A 12,960-nucleotide genomic window follows, 5' to 3' on the forward strand; every position below is an offset into this window, starting at 1 on the left:
ACTATTCTGCTTAGGGTTCAGCTCTGTGGCAAAAGCAGATGCTGAAGTCCATGAAGAGCTGTAGCCAGTTAGTATAAACAGGATTGGATTAATTCAGGTGTTTCCTACTTAATGGTCTTCAGATGTTTTGGGCTGCAACTCCCAGAATTCTCAATCAGTAGATGAGACTAATAATGGGAGTTGCACTCTAATATTTGGAGGGTAACAAGATGAGAAAGGCTAGTTTAAGCAGCTCTGTTGGTGAGATTCCAATCTGATAATCAGTATGTCTGAAGGACATGAGGTAGAAGGCTGGACTAGGTGGACTAAGATAACTTCACCTTGGTCTGAACAGCCATTCTGGCTTACATCTCCCTTACAGAAAGGAAATTGTTAAATGGTTCCCCCCCTCTGCAATACCCTTACTTGACACTGGTGTTGATGAGGTGCTATACTCGGGAGTGGAACCTCATTGAAAAAGAAAGGATGCTAGATAGCTGAAGCTTTGAAAGTTTTCTTCTAAATGTATGCAACCAACAAAATAAGTTGCAGCAGTCATCAGCCTGTCTCCTGGCAATGCCATGATGCACAATAGTACTTTGATGTGAAATATTTTATTCTAAGTCACTCAGGGCTACTATGGCATGACCTGACTGGCCAACACAGCTGGTCACAGCAGAACCAACAAGTAAAATCAGGAGAAGATAAAAGGGGCAGTTCAGACACAAGCAGGGAAGAGGACACCCAGAAGGCCTGCCAACCCTGTGGAAGACATGTTGCACCACCATGAGATAAAATGCATAAGCTACAAAGAGGATTGTTTAAAAGCAGGGCCATTAACAGAGCAATCATTGGGTGTAAAACAGATTCTCAAATTTGTGCAAGCAAGTAAAAAAAGTATTTATTCCTGTTCCTGTCACAGAAAGTAGAACTGAACGAGTTGCCTTGTGAGCATTTTCTCTCAAATGGTCAAGGGCGGTGGTGGTAAGAGTGATTTGGTCCTCAGATGATTTGATGGATATCGTATTTGCTAATTTGTCAATAAACCCGATGCAGAATGGGCTTTTCCGTGGAGAGGCATGGCAATTGTATTTTAAAAGGTTTATTCTTGTTATCCAACTAAATTAGTCCTAGTGGCACCCATGGGATGGGGCAAAAGGGGTCAGAGTGACAAAAGCAGTTTCATGACCCATGACCCAAGCAATGTTGCAGACCTGCCCAAAAGGGCAGGGAGTTTGTGGTGTGATGTGCAACACTGCTTTTCTCATTTTGATAAAAGTAGTAAAATCCTGTGGTGCTGCTGAAGGCCCCAGTGGGTAGAGGCACAAACAACTTTGCCTGAACCCCAAAAGTTCACCAGGGATGCGCTTAATGCATGAATGGGAGACCACCAGAAATACTAGAGCTGTAGGCTAGCTTGGGAAGTTGGAAAGATCCCCCAAGAAAGCAGTAGAAAACCACTTCCATGTCCTCACCAGGAGTCAAGTTCAGTTCAAAGGTGACTTGACCTTATGCAAAAGAAGCTTCGATGTCAACGAGCACTGTTTTTTTTCTCTTAAAAAAGAAAAAAACTCAGGCAGGAGATGGGAATGGTTATAGTGGCTGGCAAGCCAAATCAAACTGCAGACTTCCTTATTTAAAAGCCAGAGCCTTAGCAGATATGCATTGGGCTAAAATATATATTAATCAGTTGGAGGTTAGCAGAATTGATGTATTTTGCTAAGGGAGGACTCTTCACAGCAGGCCAGAAAGATCTGCACTGGCATTGCAGCACAAATAATGGAAAATGTGAAGTGGCTGAGAACCTTGGATGTTCCAGACAGTGCTTTCTGGAAATAATATTTCAGGACAATCAAGTAGCTGTATTAATGACAGGTAATGGAAGAGATCAGTTTCCTGAGGCACATTAGCTATGCATTTTATTACCAACAAACAGAAAGATCTATATATTTTTCCACATCATCCTGACTATGTCCAAAAACTTAAGTTGGGTGTTGTTTTCTCTAATGCTTATATTTTGTTATTTGCATCAATGAGCTAAAACTTCAGTTCTCCCTTGAAACCAGTGTCTTAACTCTTTTACTTTCAATCTTGTGGAATCCATCTTTTTCTAGAACTTTGAGGTAGATCATCTAGACGCAGGTTTAACGTGGTGGCTCAACAGGTGGAGCTACCCATTGGCCATGAGCCATAATCTGAGATGACTTGTATGGACTAGGTCTACAGTGTCTACAATGGCCTGGATAATCCTAATTGGAGTTAGGCAACAAAGGAGAGATTGTCAGCCACTTCCAAAGCTGAGTCTGCCTCTGATGGTCCCTCAGAAAATTGCAGTTCAGGCATTCTGGGAGTTTCAGCCTGGCCAACTTCCCCACTTCATGAGAGAACCAAAGTATCTTTCCAGTCATCCATCATCTCCTCACAACCAGCAAAACAGGAATTTATCTTTCTTTCTCTTTTACTGTTGCTATTTTCATGGCACTGGTTTACCAGCACTGAATATGCATTATAGATGATTAAATTTATATCCTATTATATTCCTGTATTTCCAAGCTTATTTGTTTGTTTGTTTGTTTATCAAATTTTATCACTGCCCATCTCCCTCCCAAGGAGGGACTCTGGGAGGTTTACAATAAATAGTTCATAAATATATTGAAAATAATGATGAATAAACTGCTTTAGAAAAATGAGATAGGACTGTTAATAAATAACAGTCAACATTTTACATTTCTGTAGAGCAAAAGGGGAAGGAGTCAGATGAAGTGAAATATCCCTGATCTATTCTAAAAACAAGGACCCTTAGCTTGGACTGCATAGCTGACAACATGTATCTATGGATTCTATTGGACTGAAGTTCTCAAGAATCCAAAAAATAAAAATACATGTATTGGACCAAGCTACTCATGCACCATAGCTTTGGTCACCCTTTTCTCTGCAGTACTTCTCTTGAAGAATTGTTCAAGCAACAATTCATTTTAACTGAATGCTGGCTTGTCTTTGACGAGAAATGGAGCCAAGGTGATTTGTTTCTCTGACATGTGCATCTATCCAATCTTATGAGTTCTGGCCCAGATCAGCACCTTGGCTGTGAAAGCCTGACAGTTTCTGGTCCTTTAAGTCTGTCAAAGTTCTGTAATAGCTGATATTATGAAAGATCATTGGTGATGTCACAGTCCCTTAAGTGAACTTCCTTTTATGAAAGTCCCCATTAAAAAAAGAAAAGAAAAGCAGAAGTCTTGATATGATGGTTCAGAACCAGTCATTATAATCCCTTGGAAACAAAAAGTATTTTTAGCCTTTGCTGCTTAATTACTCACTTTGACATTTCCATTCATTGTCAGCAAATGCTTTATTTCTACAAAGTACCAAGTTTTGAATTATTCATAGAAATAGTTTATAACCAGATACAGGATTAGCTCAGGCAAAAGGCAGATTTTTGTATTTTGACTTGTGTAATAATAGAAGTGGATTGCTTCTTCTCTGAAAGTCTTACCCTAAATTCCAATCGGAAATTAACCTGCATATCTTTGCCTTCTGTCGAAACTTCTTTTCAAAAAGTTTCACACTGTTATGGAGCTCTGAACTAGATGTGTAACTCTTCCATAAAAATGGCACTCACTTATTGGAAACCTATCAGGTCACTGCAAAATGTTTTACATGTTTTTCAATGCCCTACTTTCATATTGGGAATTCAATATGATGGGTTAACTGCAAGATTCTTCCAGAATCCAAGACCTTGCAGAAAAACAGCCCCGTGTATATTCAGCAACTCCATATCAGACATAACTGTTAAGACCCAATAGAATCATTTAGGGCTGCTGACCAGCTCTAACATGTAGAGTTACAGAGATAAAAAGATGTTATTTGACAAATCTTAGAGAAGTTTTGTGTTATTTGTGAAAAGAACTGTCTTACAGAGTAATCCTGTGTGTGTTTAGCTGGAAGTCACAATATTCAAGGGTGCTTTCTCCAGGGTATGTATGCATTAGATCAGTGTTTCTCAACCTTGGCACCTTTAAGATGTGTGGACTTCAACACCCAGAATTCTGACAAGAAGTCCACACATCTTAAAGGTGCCAAGGTTGAGAAACACTGCATTAGATGCAAGTACAGTCTTGTGAATCAATGTCCCCCCTGCCCCGCCGACCCCAAAACCCCAAATAGCTTCAGAATTGTAGGAAAATCCCTATTTCCCTGTACAACAGAGTCATGGTTGGGATGCACACCAACTTCTAGGATCAATAACAACATAAAGTTAGCAATTCTGACCATATGAAGAATTAGACATCCAAATATATATTGGCCTTTTAGGAATGTTCAGTTACTGTAACTGCATAAAATCACTAATTAAATAAGTGGCTTGGAACCCTGCTCCCAAGTTTACAGTTTGCACCACTTAAAAATATTCTGCCCACATCCCACGTTAGCATGCAGAAGGCAACAGCTCGTTTTTCAGTCTGGCTATAGTAATTTACAACTATCTTGTTTATTCCCACTATTAGGTCAGGAAATAAGATTCATCATCCTGCTTTAGTTTAGTAACTATTAGTGAAGGGAAGTGCGTGAATTAATCCAGAGACTGCAGTCAACCACTTCAGGGAGATAATATTTCTTAGGCTTTTGAATCCATTGCACTGATGTACTCTGGGGACCGGGATAATGGTCTAGAAATGTTTTGTCTCATAAGTTGATTTTACTTATTGCAGGCAAGCCACCAATAGAAAATGTGGCTGAGATTATGAATCACTGACCATCCAAATGTTAATGTCTTTTACATTGATCCTGTTTCCAATGACATCAGATGGAAAGGTATTTTAATGTACCTTTATGACTCTAAAGAACTGATCACTGATGCCCCGTGTGGAAAGGTGGCATTACATGGTGCCACCCAAGACCTTCTGTCAAACTTAAAGAGGCATTGCTCACACCTGAAGGTCTTGTCTTTTGCGTCCTTCCTTGGAGAAAGGAAGCCCATATTTAACAGGGCTCCAGCATTTTGGAGAAAACAAGAAGGAATGGAGCATGGGAAAGCTACATTCTTTCTTCTGGTATGTGGGAAGAAAGATGAAAGAAAAAGGTCTAGTTTTTCTATTAGGAGTTTTATGATTATTTTGCTCGTCATGAATCCATTTACAGTTTACTGAACCAAAACAATAGCAACAGCTAAGAACTAAAAGATTAGCAATAACAAAACCCTACACATTCAAATTATATAATAGCAAACATAGCAAAAACATCTTATTTAGCTAGCTCTGCTTTATTTTGGTCATCTAAGTCAGTGTTTCTCAATCCTGGCAACTTGAAGAGGTGTGGACTTCAACTCTCAGAATTCTCCAGCCAGCAAGCTGAAGTCCACACCTCTTTAAGTTGCCAAGGTTGAGAAACACTGATATAAGTCAACATTCATATTATGGGGGAAATGAGAGAAACCGCCCCAAACTCCACCCCATTTTCTCCAGAGCTATATAATTTTAGTTACATGACTTTTTAAACCATACGTAAGTGAATTATGTCCCTTGACTGGCCTTGTCTTGGGGAACAGAGAGCCCACTTCCTGATCTCAACTAGACAGTACTCAGGGTTGTCTAAAGAAAGGGGCCAAGAACATCAAGATGGTGGCCACAGCCATAGGATCAAAGCCCGGACCCTTTTTATGTGCATTGCAACACACATTAAAAGGGGGCAGAGCTTTGATCCCATGGCTGTGGCCACCATTTTTACTTTTTTGACCCCTTTCTGCAGACACTCCTGACAGCACCTGTCTTGTGTGTTGTCCTATGCAGTTTCTAACCCTATACACCTAATTATAAACTGATAGTGTTGTTATCTACAGTATATCAGGACCTCTGTGCATTGAGAGCATGAAGTCTAATATGTACCCTTTGTTTTAAATCCCTCTCCCTGCATGGTGGCTTTACTTGGTCCTCAGGGAAACCAACATTGGGGGTCCATCCTGCTTCTTTTCCAAGGCACCCTCCTCTGTGGCTGCAAAAGAGGGCTGTGTTTCCAAATACCAACTGCTATTCCCAAAGCAGATCTTTTGGCTGCATTTACTCCCTGGAAGCAGAATGCTGAAAAAGGAGATCGACAGTTAGCTGACTTAGCTCAGATGGACCCATGCGGATAACAATAAATGTAATTGCTTGGAAGAGAATATATGGTCTTGGGTGGGTTCCTGTTATTTGTTTCTGATACTCTCTAGACATTCCATGAAACCTACCCAGGGACAAAATGGAACATCACTAAAGCAATCCCCACTGCATGGTATGACAACAGAGCTAAAACATCACCTTGTATCAGTTGCGCATTAATTGAAAATCTTCCATAAATCAAAACTTGACTGTTTAGAGGACATACAGCATAGCTCTGCAACTAGGAGATATGCTGTGATTATGCTAGGCAGGGAATTTAAAGAATTGAATGGAAGGAAAAGATGAAAAAAATGCAGTGGCTACTGCAGGTTTTTTATTTTTTTATGAGAACCCTTTCAGGCCATGGAAATAGATCTGCACTGCACCAGCATATGTATGTGTGTGTGTGTGTGTGTGTGAGCATTTATGGAAGTTGTTAATTGGGGCAGTGAGTTGGCATCTCCAATCACTGTGCTGCAGTGCAAAGTGAGACAAGTTTTACTTGCCAGTGTTGCCCTCCAATATCCACTGAGTTACTGGGCACTCACAAGGTCAAATTATTTTGAAAGATTAGACAGTATTATTATGAAATCTCGGTTACTGCACTACATTTTATAGCTGGCACCTTCTGAATATATTTGCTTGGCTATATAATCTACAGCAGGGTTTCTCAACCTCAGCAGCTTTAAGATGGGTGGACTTCACCTTCCAGAATTCCCCAGCCAGCATTGGTCTGTGACTGAAATAACTCACTCTGGAAAGGATTAAGATAGTTAGTGTAGTTGACTGGGTTCAGTTTCTGGGCTAGGATGGAGTAGGATCTTGCTGCCCACAGTGGTCAACAGGCCCAGCCAGTATGGCTGTTAGTGAGGAATGCTTACTAACAGTCAGTAGTTTAATTTCACACTAACTATTGATTTCCGCAGGTCTTAAGAGCCAATAACTTTCTATGGACAGAATTCATTCACTTTGTCTTCGAAGTGCAATAGTATTTGTAGACATTATAAAGTAAATTAGTTCTCTAGTTCATCAGAGTTTCATTCTCCAATGTGCTGGAATTATTGTTTATTATTATTATATATATCCTCCTGACTCATTGGTAATAATGCTAGAATTTAATAGATGTTTCTGTGATGCTGCTTAATTACTTCTATTTTGAGGTTGTTCTTAAAACATTAAGCCTTTTAATGTCAAAATAAAACGGTAAATGATAAACTCATATTTATGGACTAATAATCACATCACAAAATAATAATGCATTTCATAGTACATTATAAATGATTTCCAGAAAACTCTTAAAATAGATCTGATTTGTTTTTGTTAGGTTTATATCCCACTTTTTCTTTCAGAGCTCAAGGAACGGTACTTAGCATTATTCCTTCCACCTTTGTTTCCCCTTGCCCCCGGAGACTGTTGAAAGAGAAGGCCTGGCCCAGAGTTAATCCATGGACTCCCACGGCTGAGGGTGGGGTTGAGTCTGGGTCTCCCCAGTCCTAATCCAATGCCTTAATCAGCCAGCCTGATCCACTAGACATATTATTCAGCATGCATAGCTGTCCATGCATAAATGGGAGATTAGCGAAGAAAGGAAGATGCAGGTTGAATATTCCTGTGCATGGACCAGAATATGTGTAAGAGAAATGCAGACTGAGTTGGAGACTAGATTATCTGCAGTATTATAAGTGGATATGATATGTGTATGTTACCCTATAAATTGAATATTTCATATGATGGAGAAAAATTTCTGAGTTCCTTCAGCACTTTTCTCCCTTCTCAGTCACCCCTGTGACAAAGTTTAGACTTGTCCCACTACTCAACCAGGAGACAGTTTGCAAAGTCTCCAATTCTTTTATTACGAGTCTGCAGGGTTTGGTCAGGCATGCAAAGAACAGCATTTCCTTGGGCAAGGCCCCAGACACATGGTCCAGCATATTGTTAGAGATGGTTCCGATGCAAGGAAGTGCATAAAAACAATTTGCATTAGCTATTACAGGCATCCAGTTAGTTTCATTCTTTCCTGGGCTACTAAGAAACCAGGCAGGCTTTTATTTACGTATATGGCAGTTAGTGCTTGGCTTCTGAGGTGCTAGCACTTGGCCCTGATGTTAGCCACACCCTGGCACCTATGAGGGACCTTAGCCTTCTGCCTGTGAGTAAGCAATTGCCTTGTTTAAATGGGAAATGGAATTAGTGTAGCTAAGTAGAATTCTGTTCCAGGGACAACCCCATGTATCCATCTTCCACATATACTCTGTCACAGGGTTCCTCAACCCTGTGTTTTGCTGGGGAATTCTGGGAGTTGAAGCCTGCACAGCTTAGAGTTGCCAAGGTTGAGGAACCCTGCTCTATCATGAGCATGAGATTTATTAACATGACAATTTTAAAGCATTGCAAATATTTATGTTTGCATTTTTTTTCTACTTTGGGGAGAATTTTTAGGCCCCCCTCCTCATGTGGCATGCCCTTCCCTAGAGAGGCCTTCCTTGTCCCTACGTTGATGTATTTTCAGAACCAAGCTAAAATATTTCTCTTCCTCCAGGCATTTTGAAATTACATTTGCATTTAACTATGTATATTACAGAGGGATAGTGACTGTTATGGATGTTCAGTTTAAATGTTTTTATGTTTATAATCTTTCCTTGCCATTTCTTAATGTAGCCTACCTGTTTCACCTTTCTGTTTTGACCTTTTGGTTGTGCTTGCTTTTTAAGGTTGCAAATATCTTGTAATTGATCCAGAGCATTCTTATGGGCGGTTGTAGACTGAAACACTGCTTTAGACAAATTTCAACAGCATTGCAAACCATTATGAAATGGTTGCACTTCTCTTTTCTTACAATTAACTCTGATCAACATGTTACAAAGTCTTTCTCATAAGCCATGGCTCTCCCTCTGGGGCAGAAGTGGCAAATGGAACAGGCACCTTGTGCAGCTGTTTCAAAGGCTGCTACCCAGCTGTGTGCATGTGTGTGTGTGTGCCCTTGCTCTTGCTGGAGCCAACACTGATGTGGTTGTGCTTGCACACACAACTGCAGACAGCCTTTGAAGCAGCTGCACCAAACTTTCTGAGGATGCAGTTGCTTTATTGCCTTAAGGAGGACTGTTTTGCACAGAACAACTTTCAAATGCTTTGCACAGCCCTGCTAAACACAGTTCCAAAGGATAAGGTAGAAAATCCAGAACTGAGTGATGAAAATATAACACAGGTCATATTTGAAATCCTTGAGAAAATTCAAAGAGAATTGCCTGCAGTAAAGATCAAGGGAAAGCTGCAAGACAGACTCTCTAGAAAGGACATTCCACAACTGGGGATGACCACTGAAAAAGCCCACTTGATTCACTTGGATCTTTTTAAAATCTCAGTATGTGAGAACACTTGGAGCAGAATCCCTCAGGGCAGGCTCATATGGAATACCTTAAGCCTTACTTGTGTGTGTGTGTTTGTGTGTGTATGCGTGCATGTGCACCTTTCAGATGGTTTTTGACTCCTGGTGTTTGCCTGGACTAGTCCCTGCAGTTTTCTTGGCAAAATTAGGGAAATGGTTTGCCATTGCGTCCTTCCTAGGGCTGAGAGAGAGTGACTGGCCCAAGATCACCCAGCTGGCTTTGTACCCAAGGCAAGACTAGAACTCACGGTCTCCCAGTTTCTAGCCTGATGCCTTAACCACTACCCCAAACTGGCTCTCTATAAGCCTTACATTACATTGCCTTTTTTTTTAAAGTCCCAACATTAGTTTGGGTACAGATCTGAATATTCCAGATCTTGGGTGTTTGCTGCCATCCTGTTGTTGTTTATTTGTTTAGTCGCTTCCGACTCTTCGTGACTTCATGGACCAGCCCACGCCAGAGCTTCCTGTCGGTCGTCAACACCCCCAGCTCCCCCAGGGACGAGTCCGTCACCTCTAGAATATCATCCATCCATCTTGCCCTTGGTCGGCCCCTCTTCCTTTTGCCTTCCACTCTCCCTAGCATCAGCATCTTCTCCAGGGTGTCCTGTCTTCTCATGATGTGGCCAAAGTATTTCAGTTTTGCCTTTAATATCATTCCCTCAAGTGAGCAGTCTGGCTTTATTTCCTGGAGGATGGACTGGTTGGATCTTCTTGCAGTCCAAGGCACTCTCAGAATTTTCCTCCAACACCACAGTTCAAAAGCATCGATCTTCCTTCGCTCAGCCTTCCTTATGGTCCAGCTCTCGCAGCCATATGTTACTACAGGGAACACCATTGCTTTAACTATGCGGGCCTTTGTTGTCAGTGTGATGTCTCTGCTCTTAACTATTTTATCGAGATTTGTCATTGCTCTTCTTCCAAGGATTAAGCGTCTTCTGATTTCCTGACTGCAGTCAGCATCTGCAGTAATCTTTGCACCTAGGAATACAAAGTCTTTCACTGCTTCTACATTTTCTCCCTCTATTTGCCAGTTATCAATCAAGCTGGTTGCCATAATCTTGGTTTTTTTGAGGTTTAGCTGCAAACCAGCTTTTGCACTTTCTTCTTTCACCTTCATCATAAGGCTCCTCAGTTCCTCTTCGCTTTCAGCCATCAAAGTGGTATCATCTGCATATCTGAGATTGTTAATGTTTCTTCCAGAGATTTTAACTCCAGCCTTGGATTCCTCAAGGCCAGCTTGTCGCATGATGTGTTCTGCATACAAGTTGAATAGGTAGGGTGAGAGTATACAGCCATCCTAGTGGGCATCTTTTTCATTAACGTGGTGGTGAGCGTGAAGGACTGTTGACACCGTTCCAGTCCTGCACGTTGCTATTACCCCAGGACAGAAACTGTTAGCACGAACAGCAGCTTCTCTCCCTGGTGGACAGAAACCACACTGGGCTCTGAGCCAAGGTGAGCCTGCAGAAGCTCCTTTCCCCAAATCATTTTGCAGTCTGCATGAACCCTCCCCTCTGCTCGTACAGAACAAATAAGGCTACTCATATGATTAATCCTGCATCTTGTTGGACCCTAAAGAGCCTGTAGCTAATCTTTGTTTAACAATATTTACTGTTGTGCCCAGATCATTAGTTGCTCTTCTTGCAAACAGTTCCACATTTAATCACATTCAAAAACAGAACCATTTCAGCTGCTTTGTCATATGTCCCACTCATTTGATGGGTGGATTCCATGACTGGAGTGATTCATGAAGAACTCTTTTATTGGCACCCATTAGTATTTCTCGTTGGAATCAAGAAATGCCACATGAAAAAATTTAATAGGATGCTTGCAGCAGAGCTGTTTGTGAGTAAGCTTTAGAATTACTTGGCTAAGCACAATGTATTTGCTAGCTGTAAGGTTCTTCTACTGTAGAAGTACATGGGATATTGTACTCTTTTTGATCAGGCTGTATGGGATATTTATCTAGTTTTGGGGACCACTTTTTAAAAGCAATGCTAGTGTACCTGGCTGTGTCCTGGCCATCCAGGAAGGTGAGAAGGAAACCCCACATCTAGGTGGAATAGTTAAGAGATTTGGTTATGTTAATCTGGGGGGAAAATTAGGAAGAGAAGGCATATTTGGATGTCTGACAACTGTACGCATGCCTCCTCTTCATCTGAGGGTTGTGACTGTGGCCCTAGAAGAAAAAAGCCCTCATAGTAGTAAATGACTATTGCAAGAAGCCTAATTTTCAATTAAAGTTTAGGAAAAACTTCCTTATGGTATTATGTATTTAGACAATGGGGTAAGCAATTTTGGGAGACAATGAGGATTTCCTTCCCTAGAGGTGTTTCAGAAAAATAATAATCCTACATTGTAGATTCTGCAGTCAGTAGGAAGTTAGATTTAAGGGCTTTGCTTGAAGGTCCTCGCTAAAGTATAACAGTCTGAGTCTTCTTTTAGTCTCCATTATGCAATCCGTCTTTGCATGCTTACATAGAAAGAAGGTCCACTGTGAGCAACAGGAGCGACTTTCAGGGAGAGATGTGCACAATTTCAGGTGTGGATTACAATTAGGTCGGTGTCTTGTAAGCATGTCTAGAATTGCATTATTAATTACAAGTTGCAAAAATGCTTTATTTTTTACTCTTGTGGCCATTTCCGCAGTTGCAGGGTAGCTGGGGAAACACACAATCTCCTACTGTATTTAGAACAGCAACAGTATCTCTACAGCAGTGTTTCTCAACCTTAGCAACTTTAAGATGTCTGGACTTCAACTCCCAGAATTCTGGGGGTTGAATTCTGGGAATAGCTGGCTGGGGACAACTTAAAATTGCTAAGGTTGAGAAACACTGGTCTACAGTATTGCTTTGAGCAAGGCATGATACAGCCAGTAATTGGTTAGACAAAGACCAACTTGGATTGAGTGACGGACTCGTCCCTGGGGGAGCTGGGGGTGTTGACGACCAACAGGAAGCTCTGGCGTGGGCTGGTCCATGAAGTCACGAAGAGTCGGAAGCGACTAAACGAATAAACAACAACAACAATCACCCATCTATTTTATATTTGATGGACTGACTGAAATCAAATTTGATTGATTTAATGGCTGAAGTGGGTATCTCTTTCTACATACTGTGATGCTGCATTAAGTTGTAGCTGACCCTTTGAAGTTGTTAACTTTCCTGAAACAGAAATGGCTAAGCCTGTTGAGAGGACATTTTATAGCACTGTCCTGGCCCTCCGAAAATGGCTACGTTATGCCAGTTGCCCTCCAGCACATATTGGAGGTCATATGTGCTACAGTTTAACCCTATTGTGGAAACAGAATTGGTTAACACGGGAGGCTGAACAAGTTTGTGTGGAGAAATGATATATTTGAGATATGGTGGAATCCAGGGCATGATGTTTTGTAAAATGTGCATCTCCCTTTCCTTACTGTGCATCTGCTTTGGAACAAGAATAGATATAATACAGTTACAA

This window comes from Candoia aspera, chromosome 3 (assembly GCF_035149785.1).
Source record: "Candoia aspera isolate rCanAsp1 chromosome 3, rCanAsp1.hap2, whole genome shotgun sequence".
NCBI classification, from domain to species: Eukaryota; Metazoa; Chordata; class Lepidosauria; order Squamata; family Boidae; genus Candoia; species Candoia aspera.